At 44.8% G+C, this 20631-nt stretch overlaps 1 long non-coding RNA gene across 5 annotated transcripts in view; it reads right to left on the minus strand.

The window, feature by feature from the left end:
• Nucleotides 1-20631, minus strand: part of LOC308474390 — a 104257-nt gene that overhangs the window by 82192 nt on the left and 1434 nt on the right. For 3 of the 5 annotated variants that reach the window (XR_013984678.1, XR_013984679.1, XR_013984682.1), the window contains exon 1: nucleotides 13356-13460. This is a non-coding gene — a long non-coding RNA (uncharacterized lncRNA). Of the gene's footprint in view, nucleotides 1-13355; nucleotides 13604-15056; nucleotides 15231-20631 lie in introns of those variants that run through there. The other 2 variants (XR_013984681.1, XR_013984680.1) reach the window with 2 other exon arrangements.

Genomic DNA, 20631 nt, shown 5'->3' on the forward strand with positions numbered 1-20631 from the left:
TGGCGGGTCAAAAGTGCAGATTTAACCAGGCCTGCTAAAGAGGCCCCTTTTCCTGTCTTATGCTTACTAATGCAAAGATGAGAAAAGACACGTGTACGAAGGAGAGGGGAGGGAATGTTTAGCAAGCAATAAAATGTGTTTAGCAAGCAATATAGATGTGCCATGTAAGGGAATAATTTGAGAAGGTATGGGAGGGGGGAAGAGTGCTCAGAGAGTATAAGAAAGTTTGCTGAAGTGTCTTGCTTTACAGCCAGTATATTTTCAGGAGCTATCCAACTGGTTGTCTCTGTGTACAGATATTGTCTCTGTGCACAGATTTCAATAAACTTTTTCTCCAAAGAAGATTTTGCTTTCCTGGTACTTTTGTTCCCTCCAAGGTCCGGGGATGGCGTGGCTGATGGATCCCTAGGTAAATAAGGCTTCATTTCTTTGGGGGCTCGTCCGGGATAAGCCCTCTCCCCAATACGGACCGGAGGGCCAGGCTCAACCAAGGTGAACAGCTCAGCAGCGTTTGCAGGCTCCCGTGCGCACCCCACCTGTTTCGTGGGGGGAGCCAGCCACACTGTCCTGCAGTGGAGACATCTTGTTGAGGGAGAAAAACAAAGAGGACGGCGCCGAGGGGACAGGTCCGCAGCGGAAAAAGGTAAGCCCAAGGGAAAGGGCGTGGGCCCCCAAGGAAAAGGGGGCGAGGTCTGATCAGCCTCACCTGGTTGGGCAGTAGAGTGCCAGCCACCAGGAATAAGGGGATTGGTTGCGCAGTAGAGTGCCAGCCACCAGGAATAAAAGGGGACTGGTTGTGCAGGAGAGTGCCACCAGCAAAAATTTGGAACAGAAGAAGGAGGGAAAATTATTTTGGTGTGTTTTGAGTATTGCATGCTGAAATTATTTTGGTGTGTTTAGTGTGTTACATGTTGAAATTATATTGGTGTGTTTTGTATGTTGTATGTTGCATGTCAAGATACTCTAGTGGCTGAATTGTCAAGTGTGGGCCAGGGCTTAGTGTCCCCTTGGCCGAGCGATTGTAGGTCTGTTGTGTGTGAAGTATCTGGAAGAAATGGGTTCTGGCCAAAGTAAAAGTACCCCTTTGAAATGCTTTTGGGGATTCAAGCTGATGAGAGGGGAGGATGAGGACATTGTGTAAATTAGATTGGCCCACCCCAAAATAACAAATTGGCCGTCCATCAGGACCCTTGATTTGCAACTCATTAATCCATTATATCAGAACATTTTGAATGTCCACCCTGATCAAATCCCCTACATTTCCACATGGAAGACCAATGTGGAACAGAACCCCCCCCCCCCTGGCTGAAGTCATGCTGCCAAAAAGTCTCAGGCAGCCGTATCTGCTCAGTCAGGAAGACAGGAGGACAACCCCCCAGTCCTCCAGGATTCAGAGAGGGAAGAAGATAAAAGTTTTGATGCCCCACCACCTCATGCCCCGGCAACAGCCCTGGCACCACCCCCGCCACAGGGAACAGATGGCCCAGCCCCCAATCCCGTGGACAATGCATTGGTAGACCTGGGCGAGGATGGAGAAAGGGAGGAACGAGAAGAGGATGGTGAGGATGAGGAATTTGTAAAAAGATTAGTTAAGTTGATAGGTGATAATAAGAACAGGCAGAACGTTTGAGAAAGGAACCTTATGCAGGAGAAGTGGACGTCAGTCCCCATATGTTAAAAACAGCGGGATGTGTAGGGGAACAGAGAAGAAAGTGGCAGAAAGAGTGGGGAAGGCAGTGAAAAGAGTGACCCTCCATAGGGCACATAAAACACAGGAGGAGGGCGCGGCCAGAGTGATGCCTCTCCATAGAGTGTATGACCCTCCGGCCCCCACGGGACCTAACGGGGTGGTGCCCAATAGAACTTATACAGTTCAACATGTCCCCTTCTCTAGTGCAGATGTTTGTAATTGGAAGAACCAAAACCCTTCATTTGAAGAAAACCCTGCCAAAATCATTAAGCTGTTTGAGGGAATTTTTTTTAAAACATACAACCCCACTTTTTATGATGTGCAATATTTGATGGATGCCCTGCTAGCTACAGAGGAGGATAGGCGAATTCATGCTGAAGCCCGAGCACACATGAGAGCGCAGGGGGCAGGAGATCAAGCTGTTGCAACTGGATATCCTGAAACTACACTGAATTGGGATTATCAGACCATTGAAGGGTAAAATACCCTCACCACTTATCGCCAGAATGTCTTAAATGGCATGAGGAGGGCAGCCAGAAAACTCACCAACTTTGTGGAGGCCAGAGAAATAGTGCAAGGAACAGAGGAGGCCCCTGGAGCCTACTTAAAGAAGCTGAAGGAAGCCTACCACCAGTATATCCATGCCCCTATCATAAAAACTGCCTTTGTAGCCCAAGCAGCGCCCGATATTTGCCGAAAAATCCAGATGGGCCACACCCTGAAATGGATGTTAGAAAATAGCCCAAACCACTTATAATCAGAGAGAGGAAGAGGCCCAGAAGAAAAAAGGAGAAGTACCAGGCAAAGAAGTTGATGGCCCTGAAGACGGGAGGTCCACCATTAGAAGAAGAAGAGGAGGGCGAGGCCGCTTAGGAAAGAGTCAGCGTGCCATCTGCCGAAAGGCACCTATTTCCTCTCCCAGGCTAAAATGAGGAAATGTCAGATGCTACTACATCTGCGTTAAAAATTCCAAGTCACCACAGCCCTCAACCCAGCTGCCCTATTACCGGTAGGAGTAGGTGAGGAGCCCACGCATGATTGCATTGAAGTAATGGATGAAGTGTATTCTAGCAGGCCTGACCTTAAAGATGAAGCAGACCCCCAGTGGCCATCATGGTTTATGGATGGAAGCAGCTTCATTGAGGCTGGACACCGGAAGGCAGGTTATGCAGTGGTAGCCCTGGAAGACCAGGTGATCGAAGCAAAGTCACTCCCGCCTGGAACATCGGCCCAGCTGGCAGAGCTAACTGCGCTTACCAGAGCCCTGAGCCTGGCAAAGGGACAGAAGATAAACATTTATACAGATTCTAAGTATGCATTCCTGACTTTACATGCCCATGGAGCCTTATGGAAAGAAAGAGGTTTGCTTACCTCCAGAGGAAGCCAGGTGGCCCACCCACAAGCCTTGTTGAACCTTCTGGATGCTGTATGGGAGCCCGAGGCAGTGGCAGTTATCCATTGTTATGGACACAAGACTGGACCAGGAGAAGTGGCCAGAAGAAACCGATTGGCAGACAGAGTGGCCAAGGAAGCAGCCCAAGAACTGGCCCCCGCCTCGGTTATTGGAGCACTGGTCCCAGAAGAAATTTTAAGCACCACTGACAAGCCAGCTTATACGAAGCAGGAAAGGGACACTGCAGACGCTCAGGAGCTGACATTGTCCAAAGAAGGATGGTACCTTACCCCTGATGACAGGATATGGATTCCAGAGTCCCTTTCTCGGCAGGTTACTCAGAGATACCATGATTCAACCCACATAGGACCAGATGCTACAACCAAGCAGCTGGAGAAATGCTTCTATATAGCCCACCTCTACCAACTGGCAGCCCAGATTTCCAGGAAATGCCTGCTGTGTCAAAAGAATAATCCCAGAGCCGGACCACTGGCTCCCCCAGGGATTCAGCATAGTGGAACTGCACCTATGGAAGATCTTGTCGTGGACTTTACTGAATTACCCCGTTGTGGACTACACCGCTACCTGCTGGTGGCAGTGTGCACCTACACCGGATGGGCCGAAGCATGGCCAACAAAGACTGAAAAGGCATTTGAAGTAACCAGGTGCCTGCTTAGGGAAATCATCCCTCGCTATGGATTGCCAAGGTCCATAGGATCTGACAATGGACCAGCATTTGTTCATGCAGTCCTACAGGGACTGGCAAAAGCGCTCCAGATCAACTGGAAGCTGCATACTGCTTATAGACCCCAGAGTTCTGGAAAGGTAGAGAGAATGAACAGGACTCTAAAGAATCAGCTGTCCAAGCTGACGCAGGAAACCGGGTCTAATTGGGTGACCATGTTGCCCTTGGCATTACTCAGGGTCCGCAGTCTCCCGTCAAAGCGAACCCACCTGTCACCCTTTGAAATTGTGCTTGGGAGACCGGTCCCATATGTCAGAATGTTGTCCCCACATGCTGGTCAGGATATGCAATTGAATAATTAAGTCCAGATATTCTTCCGAGTTTTCTTTTGTCTCGACAGGTGGACCCAGGCTCACAACCCCTGTGTGTTGGCTGCATCAGTTCGAGCCAGGTGATGAAGTGTGGGTAAACGATTGGGCACGGACGCAGCTACAACCGTGCTGGAACCTTATACCGTCCTGCTCTCCACACCCACCGCCGTGAAATTCGCCGGCATCACCCCTTGGGTCCACCACACCAGAGTGACCACTATAGATTGAACTGTGCAGTTAAATCCTGATTAACCCCTTCGGCTGACCATCTCCAGACCCTCCGCTGATGACCGCTCTGCTGATATATCTCAACGCACAGCTGAAGAAATGGATGGGAGGGACGCCCGTGGGCAGCGTCCCCAACGTGAAAACCCGTGCCGGGACTGATCCAGGAAGTCCACCAGGACATTTAATACTTTCATAAGGACTTTCTCTTTTCCTTTTTTTTCTGTTATATTCTGTATTGATTTGCTCTATGCCCCACAGCCCTGACCCTACCGAGCCATACCGCCCTTACTGGCCTGCTGGCCTCTGCTACGACTGGTTCATCTTGCCGGTGGTAAGAGATGGCGTGCTCATTGACTACTGGAAACAGGGGTTTGATGAGGTTACTATACCAACCTCATCTGATGGACCAGGTTCTAATCTTAATCCAGGCGTTAGATGGGACGGAACCTATCTTAATGCAAGTATTGCAGGGGTGGGAGCCTTAACCAGGTGTGCATTGAAATTGCTAAACAAGTGCCAGTAAGAATTGCCACCCCAGGATTTCAGCTTCCATATGCTCTGGTCAGTAGGGAGGCAGCACGAGAGTTCAATCCACCCAACAGGGTTAGTATGGTGATAGGCCCAATAATGCTTCTATTGCTTTTTTGCTTTTGTATTCCCTGCTTGATGCAATGCTTGCAGAATATGATGGGAAAGATGATGTCTCGCATGATGGGACCTCGCGTGATTGCTGTAATGAGAGAATATAGACCCCTACCCCAGAACGAATCTAAGTAATAGATTGTTCAAAAGAAGAGGAGGGAGTAAAGGGAGATGGGAAAAGGTTTCTCTCAATATTTTCTGTGCTTAGAACTCTGTACCTAAGAAAGGTTGCTCTCAAATACTATCTGCAGTAAATTCCTGTGCTAATCCTGTGCTAATCTTACTTCTGCAAATTTTGGCCAGACAGTTAGCACACCGCCAGTGACTGCTTGCAAAATTTGGCTGACAGGTCAAAAGTTCGTTTCCTGCCTAGCCAGCTAGCAAGAAACCGCTGCTGTTAGCAATAACTAACCAGACCTGCTAAATTTGGCTGGCGGGTCAAAAGTGCAGATTTAACCAGGCCTGCTAAAGAGGCCCCTTTTCCTGTCTTATGCTTACTAATGCAAAGATGAGAAAAGACACGTGTACGAAGGAGAGGGGAGGGAATGTTTAGCAAGCAATAAAATGTGTTTAGCAAGCAATATAGATGTGCCATGTAAGGGAATAATTTGAGAAGGTATGGGAGGGGGGAAGAGTGCTCAGAGAGTATAAGAAAGTTTGCTGAAGTGTCTTGCTTTACAGCCAGTATATTTTCAGGAGCTATCCAACTGGTTGTCTCTGTGTACAGATATTGTCTCTGTGCACAGATTTCAATAAACTTTTTCTCCAAAGAAGATTTTGCTTTCCTGGTACTTTTGTTCCCTCCAAGGTCCGGGGATGGCGTGGCTGATGGATCCCTAGGTAAATAAGGCTTCACTAACAGGGGTCTATTCTTCCAGTTCAATGCTGGAAATGGAGGATAGTTTTCGGGGTTATTTGTACTGATCCCACTCAAGTCTCATCCTTTCCGTGTGCCAATTTTATACATCCTAACAGCTGGTTAGCAATGAAGTTTGTGAACCTGCCTCTGCATGTACAAAAGTCTCCAACTGACTATTACAGCTACCAATAGGTGCTACAGCTAGCCAGTAGGCCCCATACTGAGCCTCTCAATAGCACTGCCCTTGCCAACACCCATCATCTAAGGAGGGTGGCACAATCTCAACCTCCTAAGAATGGGGCTTCAAGCAGCAGTGAAGAGAAGCAAGAGCATTGTAGCAAAGACGCAGAAGACTTCAGCTGGCTGTAGTAAGTAGTAACAGCTGGCTGAATGCTACCCTACACCAAGGAACTGGTTCAAATGAGTTTCCAGTGCGAACTGGTCCTAAGCTACAATTTTAATATCTGTCACCACTCCTTCTAATAGCAAATGCAGGTACTGAGTGCCAACAGTATTGGAGCCAACATGGGGCTGTTGAGAAACAAGATGGAGGTATCAGTGTGTTTCAGGGAACTCCAAGTTTTACAGAAGTACAAAACTTAAGTCTTAAGGGATGAAATCTTCAAAGAAGACACCAAGAGAGGATTTACTTACACAGTTTCCAAATTCCAAAAGGATATTATAGTCGACAATTGTAAACTATTAAAGGTGTATAATATACTGTTGGAATGGGAAACTAAAGATGAAGAAGTTAAATCAGTAATGATTAAGTGGGCACAGGACATAGGTCATAATATACAATTTGAGGATTGCATAAGCTTGTGGAAAGTGAATTTGAAATTCACGGATTGCATATTGTTGAAAGAGAATTATATGAAAATGATGTATAAGTGGTATACCACACCAGTAAAATTGGCAAAAATGTATAAAACAGAACAAAAGAACTGTTGGATATATAAAGAAGGGGAAGGTACATTTTACCATATGTGGTGGGATTGCAAGATTATTTTTTAAAAAAAAATGGAAATGATATACAATGAATTGAGAAAAATGTTTAAAATAACATTTTTTAAAAAACCAGAAGCTTTTCTGTTGGGTATTTTGGGACAAGAGCTGCCAAAAGAAAAATGGGCATTATTTATGTATGCTACAACAGCAGCAAGAATGTTAATAGCACAAAATTGGAAGACTGGAGAAGTACCATCCAAAGAACAGAGGCAAGAAAAGTTGATGAACTATGCAGAGTTAGCAAAATTAATGGACAAGTTGCGTGAAAAGGACAATACAGTCATACCTTGGGTTAAAGTAGCTTCGGGTTGAGCGTTTTTGAGTTGAGCTCCATGGTGACCCAGAAGTAATGAATCATAGAATCATAGAGTTGGAAGAGACCACAAGGGCCATCGAGTCCAACCCCCTGCCAAGCAGGAAACACCATCAGAGCACTCCTGACATATGGTTGTCAAGCCTCTGCTTAAAGACCTCCAAAGAAGGAGACTCCACCACACTCCTTGGCAGCAAATTCCACTGTCGAACAGCTCTTACTGTCAGGAAGTTCTTCCTAATGTTTAGGTGGAATCTTCTTTCTTGTAGTTTGGATCCATTGCTCCGTGTCCGCTTCTCTGGAGCAGCAGAAAACAACCTTTCTCCCTCCTCTATGTGACATCCTTTTATATATTTGAACATGGCTATCATATCACCCCTTAACCTCCTCTTCTCCAGGCTAAACATGCCCAGCTCCCTTAGCCGTTCCTCATAAGGCTTCGTTTCCAGGCCTTTGACCATTTTGGTTGCCCTCCTCTGGACACGTTCCAGTTTGTCAGTGTCCTTCTTGAACTGTGGTGCCCAGAACTGGACACAGTACTCCAGGTGAGGTCTGACCAGAGCAGAATACAGTGGCACTATTACTTCCCTTGATCTAGATGCTATACTCCTATTGATGCAGCCCAGAATTGCATTGGCTTTTTTAGCTGCCGCATCACACTGTTGGCTCATGTCAAGTTTGTGGTCAACCAAGACTCCTAGATCCTTTTCACATGTACTGCTCTCAAGCCAGGTGTCACCCATCTTGTATTTGTGCCTCTCATTTTTTTTGCCCAAGTGCAATACTTTACATTTCTCCCTGTTAAAATTCATCTTGTTTGTTTTGGCCCAGTTCTCTAATCTGTCTGATCTGTTCTCTAATGGAATACGTTATTTCCAGGTTTCGCCACTTGTGCATGCGCAGATGCTCAAAGTGACGTCACGCGCATGCACAGACGCAGAGAATTGCAACCCGCACACACGCAGACACAGGTTGCGTTCATATCCAGAGGTACCACTGTAGTGACTTTGAAAAAAATAGGAACCCTTTACAACATATTTGCAGAAACAAAAAAAATAAAAAATGGACTCACTGACAGGATTTAAATAAACATTTACAATTATATTTACAGAGAAGAAAGAAATATAACAATGGGAAAACATAGTATCATATATAAACAGTAGATTGTACCATTTGATGTAACAAACCAGAAATGGAGGTTGAGGGAAGTCAACAGGGAGGGGGGAAATTGGAAAATGAATGTTTAGTAATGATGATGGATATTTGTTGCAAGAAAGAAAATCAATAAAAATTATTTAAAACAAAACAACATAAATAATTGAATGAATGAATGAATGAATGATAAAAGTCTTAAGGGAACTACCCCCACCCCTGCAAGCCTACACACAGCCGAAGGAAGACTGAACATGCTTGGTAGCCACAGAACATTGAGAATCACTTGGAAAAGAAAACTGGAACACTAGAAGGAGGATGGATAGAATGGAGCACCTTAGTGGAAGGCTTGGCCGTTGCCTGGTTGGCAGTGAGAATACACTGCATCGTTTTGTTGCCAGTCCCACATGTCTTCTAAAAATAAACAGCCTTGGTGAACCTGCTGTAAACAAAATTACTTTTTCAAGGGAATTAGGGCCATATAACTTTGCTTTCTGACCAAGCCATTAAATCAGTTGTCAGGAAATTTCATAATAAGTCGGTTTGTGGTCAGATTTCATTGACTTCACTGTTGTTCCCATAACGCAAGAACAAGTGACTTCATTCAACAAAGCAACAGCCCAGGGGAGTGAATTTGATTATCAAGGTTAATAAATTCTGCGGCACAATAAGCCCAGAAATCGTTCTGCAGTCAGAGGCCAAGAATAATGCTGCAGCCCTGATTTAGGGTGAAAACTCTGCTGCTACACAGTTTTCATTCATTTTGGCAAAGCTTATTTGTGCCACTTGTAAAAAGCCTTATTGGAATGAATGTGAAAGTTGCATAGCGGAAACACTTGTAAATTTTGTCCCTCTTGATTCAACATACATCCCGCAAAAAAAGAAAGAAAGAAGTATTAGGCTTGATTCATATGTCCAGCTGCATAGTGGGTGGCAACTGGAAACAAGAATGCTGATAAACAGATCTTTGGGAGGACTCCTGAGAATTTCAAGTTTCAGCAAGACAAACTATGGAAAAACAGAGTGTTAGCCTTTTACTTTTTTATTTGCATCATATACCACTTTTTCCCCTACCAAAAAAATGTTATCAAAGCAGCCAACAGTTTAAAACACACCTAATCTGTCAAACAACATGGGGCCATAGTTAACCTATGGAATTCACTGCCACAAGATGTGGCGATGGTCACCAACTTTAAAAGGAGATTGAACCAAGACTGGATAGGCCTATTCATTGGTACTAGTCAGGGTAGCTACTGTATATGCTACCTCCAAGACCTATGGCACTATGCATCTAAATACAGTGGTACCTCGGGTTACAGACGCTTCAGGTTACAGACTCTGCCAACCCAGAAATAGTACCTCGGGTAAGAACTTTGCTTCAGGATGAGAACAGAAATCGTGTGGCGGTAGCGGGAGGCTTCATTAGCTAAAGTGGTACCTCAGGTTAAGAACAGTTTCACGTTAAGAACGGACCTCCGGAACGAATTAAGTTCTTAACCTGAGGTACCACTGTATTCATTGTGTCAGAGTAGCTGTGGGAGGATTCCTGCTCTCATGTTTAGTTTGTGGACATCAGGTTGGCTATAAAGGGGAACAGGATACTAGGCTAGACAGGTCATTGGTCTTGATCCAGCAGGGCAATTATTACGTTTTTATGGGCCCCATCATCCATAGCACAAATAGCTGCCATAGCAGGGTGGCTCCTGACGCTTATAAACCAGGCCTTAAAATCATTCCCTCTAACAGCAAAGCAGTCACACTCGAGAGCAAAGCAGTCATGCAAAATATTTAGCCCCGTGTCTCTACCCACCAGATAACTTACAATAAAAGTAATTTTTCATATCTACCTGACCTGTCTATCTTTGTGCTTTTGCAAATGGTATTTGGTAGGGAGTCTCAAACTCAGTGGTAGAGCATCTGCTTTGCCTGCAAAAAGGCCTCAGGTTCAATCTCCAGCACCTCCAGGTAGGGCTGTGAACATCCTCTCTCTGAAACCCTGGAGATCTGTTGCCAATATTGACAATATTGAGCTAGAGATGGAGCAGTGGCCTGACTTGCTATGTGGTTTCCTATGTTCCTAAGTGACACCTTTTTGGGTGGTGCTGACTTTATGACAAAGCACGTCTCCAAAAATTATGCTGACGTGCTCATATTCAATGTAAACACTCAGCTAGCAAAAAGAAAACAGCAAAATGGATAAGTTAGCATTGCCCTGTATGTGGTAATAAGAACACAAAAATAAGAGCTCACTTATATTCTTTACATTGCCCCAGACCTTTAACCATATCACATCAGATGTCTTTATGAAAGAAAACAATACAATAAATAAGAAAACATCACCCGCATGATGCTGATTAAGAACGGAGGCACCCCATACAGCAAGCTACATGGTGGAATCCTTTTTATTTTGATGGCACTGTTTCACTGTCTATCATAAACTTAGCGAAGCAGGCTTTCTCTATCCAGCTCTCCTTTTATTGGGCATAAATCACTCCTGACAGGAAGTTTTATGCCTAAATCCGTTTACTGTCCTTGTTGGTAGTCTTTAAATTAATATTTATAAGCTGAGAGAGACCTAAAAGGATGCAGCACTAAAATACCTAAATGCTTCAGTTTGGCTTGAACTGATTTTCGCCCTTCTTGACCACTGACATTCCTTAATTACCAGTGACCCAGGCACACATTGTCTCTGCTCTCTCAAGCTCACAAATCACTGCCTTTGATGGTATTGTGTCTGACAAAAGGGGTGGATCAAGCAGAATCTGTTTGCCTGATATATTGGACAAACAGGCAGAGGTTCAAGGGAAAAAGAAGATACAAAAGGAAATCACCTAGATTATATAAGAAGCAACTAAAACAGTGGATCAATTTGTCTTGGGTATGGAAAGTGATCCACATTGGAAAATCAGAACATATTACATTTGTAAAATAACAGCAAGTTTCAGACCACACTCCATCTTGATCAGCTGTATAAGCATAACTGGTTGGTTAGCATCTTAAAATGTATTTTAGTCAGACACTTCCTTCAAGAGGTTAGGATAGCATACATAGTTTTTCCCTCTCCATCTCGGAAAACCTGGGAAGAATCACATTTATGTGACTCTTATGATCAGTAGCAGTCCAAGACATTTTTCTGCCAGAGACAGAATAGGAAATGTCACCCCTGTCCCCAAATCAGGGTGCAGAATACCCCACAGAAAATCACATAGGTGCTTACTGGTGCCTACTGCAATAACAAGGTTAATTAATCAACAAACTTGCCCTTTCCTCACATCCAATATCAGCCACCTCACACTTCCCAATGGTAGGGCTGGCCCTTCTTAAGATGTGCTGTTATTCTGTGTTGCATACCTCAAGCAGCAGTGCTGCTGCTATGCAGCTTCAATCTATCCTAATACTGTGAATTCAAAACATTATTTCCACTGTAAGGACATTTCTGTGCCCTGCACATAGGGTGAATAATATTTCCACCAGCCCACAAACTGTGATCATTAATATCTCTCTTTTAATCTTTGCAGATAGGATATTCTCATTACTCATAGGCTCATTATGTGTCCTGTGTGACATCCATGGAGCCATAGATCAGCATATCAGCAGTCCTCACATTATCTGAGCATTTTGCACGTTGCCCAAGCTGCTTAGATAACTATAGTTGGACTTGTGTCACTTGGATAAACACCCCAAATCAAATTCATATCATGTAAATACACAGAACTGATCAAATCCAAAGTTCACTCTAAATATTTGTTTCAGCATTAATTGTGTTAAATAAAACTGTTCCTTAAAGATGAATGAATTGGTTTATCATATTCAGGCTTATGTTGGTAGCTTCTCCACATTAACATTATTTCTCACTTTCAAAAAAAATTCTACAGTATTTGCTCAAAGCAATTTTTTCTTTTATTAAAAGAAGAGCCCTGAGCCACGTGTTTAAAAAGAGCTCCAGTGCACTTGGATAATGGGATGCTTTTCTGTACTACAGAAATGAGATGTTTTGGATTCCCCCGCCCCCAATACAGGTTTCTATATCACATGCAAAACAGAATAAAAAATAGCTTCTTTCCTGCCCTCTGCGCCTACCAATAGTTCTCATTTGAAGATGTTACTTTCATGAAGTAACTTTACTTACAGCAACATGAAAGAGCACATTTGGAAATATAAGAAATGCTAATAGAAATCACAAAATACGCGTTCCACAAAATTAAAAATGGCGATGCTCAGAACACCCCATGCCAACACCCCATGCAAAACACCTCTCCAAAACAAATAACCAGGCAAAAAAGGAGACACCCTCCCCATGCCCCATAATAAACAGGCACTTTTGGGGGTCCCCAATATGACATCCCTCTAAGGGAACTTTTGTAGCACCTAGAAGGATGTCATATTGGGGACCCCAGTTGAAGAACTTCACAAATTCTTAAATTCCATATTGTGTGAGATATGCCTTCCAAATCGATGGCTAGTCTTGTTGGTTCAGGAAAAAAATATATAAAGGAGAATTCCTGGATGCCAAGATCAAAGCTTGGAGCAAGTACTCCTTGGTGAGAGAAACCCAGCAGAGATTTAAATTCATAAAATATACAGCAAAGGAAAGCATGGAGATACAGACCATTAGACCTTTAAAATAAGTCCCTTTAAGTAAGTTCAAAAATGTCCCCTTTAAAAAGGTTTCTTCCCAAAGTTTCCCTTTTCCCCCAGCACAAGAAAAGAACACACTTTTGGTTAAGTTAAAAAAATGGTTTGCTTACAAACCCTTCAAAGGTCAGGTTCAAGTGCTTCACAGAAGCTGCACAGGCAATAAAACTTAGGTTAGTTATAAAGTGGTAAAAGTTCCTAGATTGTTGGTATAGGAACCGAAGAGAGGTTAGATGGTGCACCTCAGAGCTCCTCACACACAGAAGTTCACATATAGACTGCGGGTTGGAACAATAGGCTCAAAAACCTAGTTCTCCCCAAGGTGAGGGGAAGTGGACATAGCCTGGCAGGACTGCTTAAGATATGGTCAAAAACTCACCACACTTTAGACTTCTGGCACTGGCAGTTTTTACTGCGTCCTCATTTGGCTGCCCTCACTATTTCAGGGCCGTCAAGGGTAGGCATTTCTGGTGAGCCCCACTTTCCTGCAAGGGGCCTACTCTCAAACCTTTGAGACCTACTGCTGCTCTTCCTTGCTGTCATGGCCGACTCACTTGCCTTCTCTGAGCCTTAGAGACTAAGCTGCTTCCTTCACACCTCTTGCACTTGTTTCTGGACACCTTGGGCCTACAGGGAGAGGGCAGGAAAATGGGCAGTGGGAACACTTGTTTGTAGTTTTTAGCTACTTCAGAAGTTCATTTCTCTAGGAAGATGTAAGAGTTATAGCATACCCATTCAGGGATTCTCAACTACTGCCTCCCAAAATACTGGAGCCGAACAACATCTCACCCTCTTGTGGCACCAAGTTCAGAGTTCAGCGAGTCTCTGACACCATGGCTCAGGACCACAATATCTCAAGGGCCACCTCTCTCCATATGAAGCTACCTGGACCCTGAAATCAGGTAGGATCTGATACAAATGTGGTGCTCAAATCCAAATTGTCTTTCCTGTTGTTGTTTTTTAAAAATAACCCATCCTCCCTAAACCTTCATTTATTTTCCACTTCCTCATCTTCAGGCCCATCACAGCAATTAACTCTCCCTGTAGCCTTATGAGGCCTTGCCCTCGGGTGGGAAAAATATTGCGCCCGGGAAAGGGAAGTGGGAGTCAACAGACACTCAAGGAATAGTTTCGGAGAAAAGGCTTTAATTTCTACCATCCATGAACTGGTAGAAGGAGCAAGTGTGATAGTTCACAAAAGCATGCACGAAGTTCACAGTCATGTGCACAAGCATATATACCCCTTTCCAGTTCCCTCCCCCCCCCTTTCTCCTCCCTCAGGAGTCCTGCCCATGAGTTCCTCTGAGCATGAACAGAAAGCTGTCTTGGGACTCTTGGACTCTTGGCGCCCTTCCCAGGAAAGGGGGGGGGGGGTGAGAGTGGTTCAGCATGTCCAAGATGTTGCAACCGAATGAGATAAGATTCGTTTCTCAGGCCTGAGTATTCTTGGCAATGACAGAGCCTTTTCATTAGCCTTTAAAAGTAACATTTTGCCTTTTGCCACAGCATCTTGTGAGAAAAGCAGAGAAGAGCAGAGAAAAGCTGTTTTGGATTTTTAGAAGACAAAAGGAGTTTTGGACAGTTTTGAGGCCTGGTTGATTATTGAAGCCTGGGGTGATTTCACAGACAGGATTTGGGTATTCTGTCCCTTCATCCCCTCTGGCTAAACTCAAAGGAATGCGATTCTTTCTTAACATGTTTTGAAGTAAATCAACATTGGTCCCAGAAACAGGGGGCAGCTACACAGAATGACAAAACCCACTTCTTTCTACCCAGGGGGGTGGGGAAGAACAGTATTTGCTGCCATCGGAAGAGCCCCATATAGTGATTGATTGATGATTTATGAATTTCTATACTGCTTAATATTTTTAAAACATCTCTAAGTGGTATACAAAAAACGGAAGCGACAATGGACAACTTAAATGAAATATTACAAAGATACACAGCTACATATAAAAATGTTATATTAATGCAAAGTTACTAATATATGCAAATCAATATTAATTCATTTTCCTTCTGGTACTCCCTCCCTCTCAGCCTCCGGCTTCTCACCCAGGGTCTAAACAAACTCTCAGCTCACCCACAAATGTCTCACAAGAGGAGTTCCTGGAAGACAGCAGGCATCACCCTAATATCTCACTGTATAGACTTGCTTTTTATGGGCAGGCCCAAGGTGAATGGTACTTCCTCGGGTTGCACACAGCTGTGCCCCATTCAGCTGTACTCTCCACACCCTGACCCAGGTTTGTTGAGTTCTCCATAGAATCATAGAATCATAGAGCTGGAAGAGACCACAAGGGCCATCGAGTCCAACCCCCTGCCAAGCAGGAAACACCATCAGAGCACTCCTGACATATGGTTGTCAAGCCTCTGCTTAAAGACCTCCAAAGAAGGAGATGTTGGGAAAAAGCACCAAGGCAAAAGCCAGCTCCAGATGGCTGGAATGCAAAACAGGAGTTTGTGTTTTGCAGATGTACTGTTAGAGAAAAGGTGGAGCCTATTCTCTGTACTGAGCACCGGATGTTAGCTCAGTGTGTCATCTGACCTGTGCTGGAAGTACAGGGGAGGAGTTGTGACTCTTCTGATGGAGTCTGAAGGGTGCAGTCACATTTCTATGTACTGTTGAGTGACAGGAATAAAACATGTAGAAAGGACTCCTGTCTGTCTCATTTCTCCTCCCTGGGAGAATGCAGGGAGGGAGAGAGAAGCAGAGAGGGTGTGTTCTTCTCACGACTAATGAGAAGAATCGCCGGGTTTGTTTACCTAGCCTGCCGGGGTCGCAGACAGACGGTAAACACAGTATCTCGCTCAATTGCCTCGGGGGAGGCCAGGTACCTCTGCCTGTGAGCTGAAGATACTAACATATGGTAGCAGAGGATGGTTTCGATCCATCGACCTCTGCATGAGAGGCTGGTGGATTGTCCTCCTCTGCTCCAAGGAGGAAGAGAAGCGTCTGAAAGAAGCCAGAGGCTCAACAGACAGCTGGTGGAAAGAAGAGGTGTTTTCCAGAGCAACGGAGCTCAAGGTATGCTGCATTTCGGGCTAAAAGTGTGAACGCAGTTCGATTAATTCACTGGTTCACGGAGCTGCGTTTTGGAAAAACAAAAGCTCCGGGAGGAAGAGGCCTGCAGCTTAAAGGCTGAAGCCTGCATTCCACAAATTCTTGTGGTTGATAAACTGTCCTATTGAAATGCATTGTTGCTAGGTAACGGAAAGTTGGAAAGTTACTGGCAAAGGGGCTGGACTGTGAGTGTGAGCCTGGGAAAGCGAAACAAAATCAGAGAATGTTTTGGCTACAAGTTTACGTGCCCTTGGAAGGGACTTTCCATAGCAGCCAGAGTTTAGCTGCCAGGTGCAAAAGAGCGTAAACAACTTGCAGTTTGCCTGCGTGAGAAAGGAAAAAACAACTGTTGGATTTTACAGTTTGTTTGACAGTGTGAGCTGGAGGCTTGGATTCAAAATGGATGCCAAGAAGGGGGAGACTTGCCTAACTCATCTCCCCTGACCAGAGACAGTTATTCATCAGGGTCTGGATGGATAACTACCCCAGAAGGGGTGAGCCAAGATGATGCTGGCCAAGTTCCTAAGAGCTCATCAAAAGCTGAGGAGAGCTTTGACCCCAGAGGGGAGAGTGCAGGAACTGTGGCTGTTGGAACTGTTGGTGTTCCTGAACAAGGTGCAATGGGTGTTGCTGACAGGGGGAGGGAAGAACAGAGTTCTAATTCCCCCACTGCTGATGCTACTGGAGAGCATGGAGTAGCATTGAGTGCTGTCCGATGCTACAATTGTGGACAGACTGGGCATCTACAGCGAAACTGTAAGAAGCCGCGCCAGTCAAGAGGAGCAAAGAGCAGCTCTACGAAGCCTGAGGCGTCAGGCAAAAGCCGTACCAAGTGCCAGGTGAAACCTGCAAAGGCTATGATGGCGAAAGGAACCACGCCAGATGTTGGGAACTCGTTCATAATTGACACGGGCGCAACGGTTCATATGTGCCCGCACAGACAACTGTTTTCGACGTTGAGGAAGCAAAGCTTCACTGTGAAACAGGCCAACGGTCAGGAGTTGGAAGCGACCGGAATTGGGACTGTGTATCTTGAAAGTCTGAACTTGACAATAAGCGATGTTTACCTGGTTCCAGAACTGAGAATTAATCTGCTGAGCGTGTCGCAGATTGCAAAGAAAGGACTGAAACTGTCCTATGATGCTAAAAGCTGCAAGATCTACAAAGATGGAGAACTGTTTCTTACTGCCAAAGAGAAAGATGGACTGTATTTGTTGACTTTTGATCAAAGTGATTACATGAAATGTAATTCTTCTGTTTCTAACGAAATCTCTCTTGCAGGTGTGACCAGTGTGAGCACCAGGAAGCTGACCAAGAAGGTCGACAGAGCATTTCAGCGGGTGTATGCTGATGTGATTGGTCCTCTAGAACCATCTAGAGGCAGTGCAAAGTATTACCTTTTGTGTGTGGATTGTTTCACTAATTATTCTTGGGTTTATATGATGGAGAAACCGCAAGAAACTTTAGAAAAGTTTCAAGAGTTTTGTGACAAGGTTAAAAATATGCATGATGCTAACATTGATTGTCTTTTCACAGATGAGAAGCAAATTTTTCTGTTACAGAAGTTTCAGAAGTTCCTGGATGGAAAAGGGATAGACCACAAAGTTGCTGTTTCGACCGAAGCGTGGAACAGGGGGGTCTGTGTTAGGGTGAACAAAGAATTGCAAAAGGGGATGAATGCGCAATTGCTGAGTTCACATTTGCCACATGAATATTGGGCCGAATCGCTAGCGTCCTATCTTCATGTGTGGTTGAGAAAAGTCTCAACAGAGTTGGGATGTTCTCCTTTTGAGAAGCTGTTCAATAGAAAACCTTCTGTTGCCTATTTTAAGGTTTTCGGGTCTCATGTGAGAACAGAAGCTCCAGGTGGAGTAAAGAATGCCAGAGGCATTTTTGTGGGATATGAAAAAGGTCTCTACAGAGTAATTTTGTCTGAATCTGGTCAGGTGATTCTCACAAAGTTCCTAGAGAGTGCTCCAAAGCAAGAGCGGGTTGTACAAACATTTCCCACAGGTGGCGATTCAGATGATGATGATTTTTCTGATGTCACAGATTACAGTGGTACTGATGATGATGACAGTGATAGCTCAGAGAGTTCAGTTGTAACAGTCATTGAGAGGAAATCTCACACAATGGATAGACCTTCACAGGTGAAGGATGAACCACTGATAGCTACTGGTTCTCAACAGAGTCCAGAGGTTGAACCAGTGAGCACAGAGGATCAGCACCTCATACGCAGGTCTGAGAGAGTCACAAAGGGTGTACCACCAAAGAGGTACTCAAAAGAGTTTGCTAACTTAACTGTTGCGTGTGTTGCTATTGTTAACAACTCAAAGCAAGTTAAAGCAGTGTCTAAGTCAGAGACAAAGACACAACAGAGAGTAGCAAGCCAAGGTAATACAGAAGCACTCATTCCTTGGAAGCCAGACAACCAGAGAGGTACACTGGTGAAACCAGTGGTGGGGAGTTCCAAGGGTGGAACTGAAACAACAGGGGACTGTTATGTGTATAACAACTGTTTGTTCTATTCTCTGGATCATGTTTTGCCAATTGATGCTTTTGGGGGAGGATGTTGGGAAAAAGCACCAAGGCAAAAGCCAGCTCCAGATGGCTGGAATGCAAAACAGGAGTTTGTGTTTTGCAGATGTACTGTTGGAGAAAAGGTGGAGCCTATTCTCTGTACTGAGCACCGGATGTTAGCTCAGTGTGTCATCTGACCTGTGCTGGAAGTACAGGGGAGGAGTTGTGACTCTTCTGATGGAGTCTGAAGGGTGCAGTCACATTTCTATGTACTGTTGAGTGACAGGAATAAAACATGTAGAAAGGACTCCTGTCTGTCTCATTTCTCCTCCCTGGGAGAATGCAGGGAGGGAGAGAGAAGCAGAGAAGCAGAGGGTGTGTTCTTCTCACGACTAATGAGAAGAATCGCCGGGTTTGTTTACCTAGCCTGCCGGGGTCGCAGACGGACGGTAAACACAGTATCTCGCTCAATTGCCTCGGGGGAGGCCAGGTACCTCTGCCTGTGAGCTGAAGATACTAACAGACTCCACCACACTCCTTGGCAGCAAATTCCACTGTTGAACAGCTCTTACTGTCAGGAAGTTCTTCCTAATGTTTAGGTGGAATCTTCTTTCTTGTAGTTTGGATCCATTGCTCCGTGTCCGCTTCTCTGGAGCAGCAGAAAACAACCTTTCTCCCTCCTCTACGTGACATCCTTTTATATATTTGAACATGGCTATCATATCACCCCTTAACCTCCTCTTCTCCAGGCTAAACATGCCCAGCTCCCTTAGCCGTTCCTCATAAGGCATCGTTTCCAGGCCTTTGACCATTTTGGTTGCCCTCCTCTGGACACGTTCCAGATTGTCAGTGTCCTTCTTGAACTGTGGTGCCCAGAACTGGACACAGTACTCCAGGTGAGGTCTGACCAGGGCAGAATACAGTGGCACTATTACTTCCCTTGATCTAGATGCTATACTCCTATTGATGCAGCCCAGAATTGCATTGGCTTTTTTAGCTGCCGCGTCACACTGTTGGCTCATGTCAAGTTTGTGGTCAACCAAGACTCCTAGATCCTTTTCACATGTACTGCTCTCAAGCCAGGTGTCACCCATCTTGTATTTGTGCCTCTCATTTTTTTTGCCCAAGTGCAATACTTTACATTTCTCCCTGTTAAAATTCATCTTGTTTGTTTTGGCCCAGTTCTCTAATCTGTCAAGGTCGTTTTGAAGTGTGATCCTGTCCTCTGGGGTGTTAGCCACCCCTCCCAGTTTGTTGTCATCTGCAAATTTGATCAGGATGCCCTCGAGTCCATCATCCAAGTCGTTGATAAAGATGTTGAATAAGACCGGGCCCAAGACAGAACCCTGTGGCACCCCACTAGTCACTCTTCTCCAGGATGAAGAGGAACCATTGATGAGCACCCTTTGGGTTCGGTCAGTCAGCCAGTTACAAATCCACTGAGTGGTAGCATAGTCAAGACCGCATTTTACCAGCTTCTTTACAAGAATATCATGGGGCACCTTGTCAAATGCCTTGCTGAAATCAAGGTAGGCTACATCCACTGCGTTCCCTTCATCTACCAGGCTTGTAATTCTGTCAAAAAACGAGATCAGGTTAGTCTGACATGACTTATTTTTCAGAAATCCATGCTGACTATTGGTAATCACAGCATTCCTTTCTAGGTGCTCACAGACTGTTTGCTTAATGATCTGCTCCAGAATCTTCCCTGGTATTGATGTCAGACTGACTGGGCGGTAATTATTTGGGTCCTCTCTTTTCCCCTTTTTGAAAATAGGGACAACATTTGCCCTCCTCCAGTCTGCCGGGACTTCGCCTGTTCTCCAGGAATTCTCAAAGATGACTGCCAGTGGTTCTGAGATCACATCTGCCAGTTCTTTTAATACTCTTGGATGCAGTTCATCTGGCCCTGGAGACTTGAATATATCTAAACTAGCCAAGTATTCTTGTACTATCTCCTTAGTTATTCTGGGCTGTGTTTCCTCTGCTGAATCATTTGCTCCAAATTCTTCAGGTCGGGCATTGTTTTCTTTATCGGCGAAGACTGAGGCAAAGAAGGCATTGAGGAGTTCAG

This window comes from Podarcis pityusensis (assembly GCF_964106645.2).
Source record: "Podarcis pityusensis genome assembly, chromosome: 3".
NCBI classification, from domain to species: domain Eukaryota; kingdom Metazoa; phylum Chordata; class Lepidosauria; order Squamata; family Lacertidae; genus Podarcis; species Podarcis pityusensis.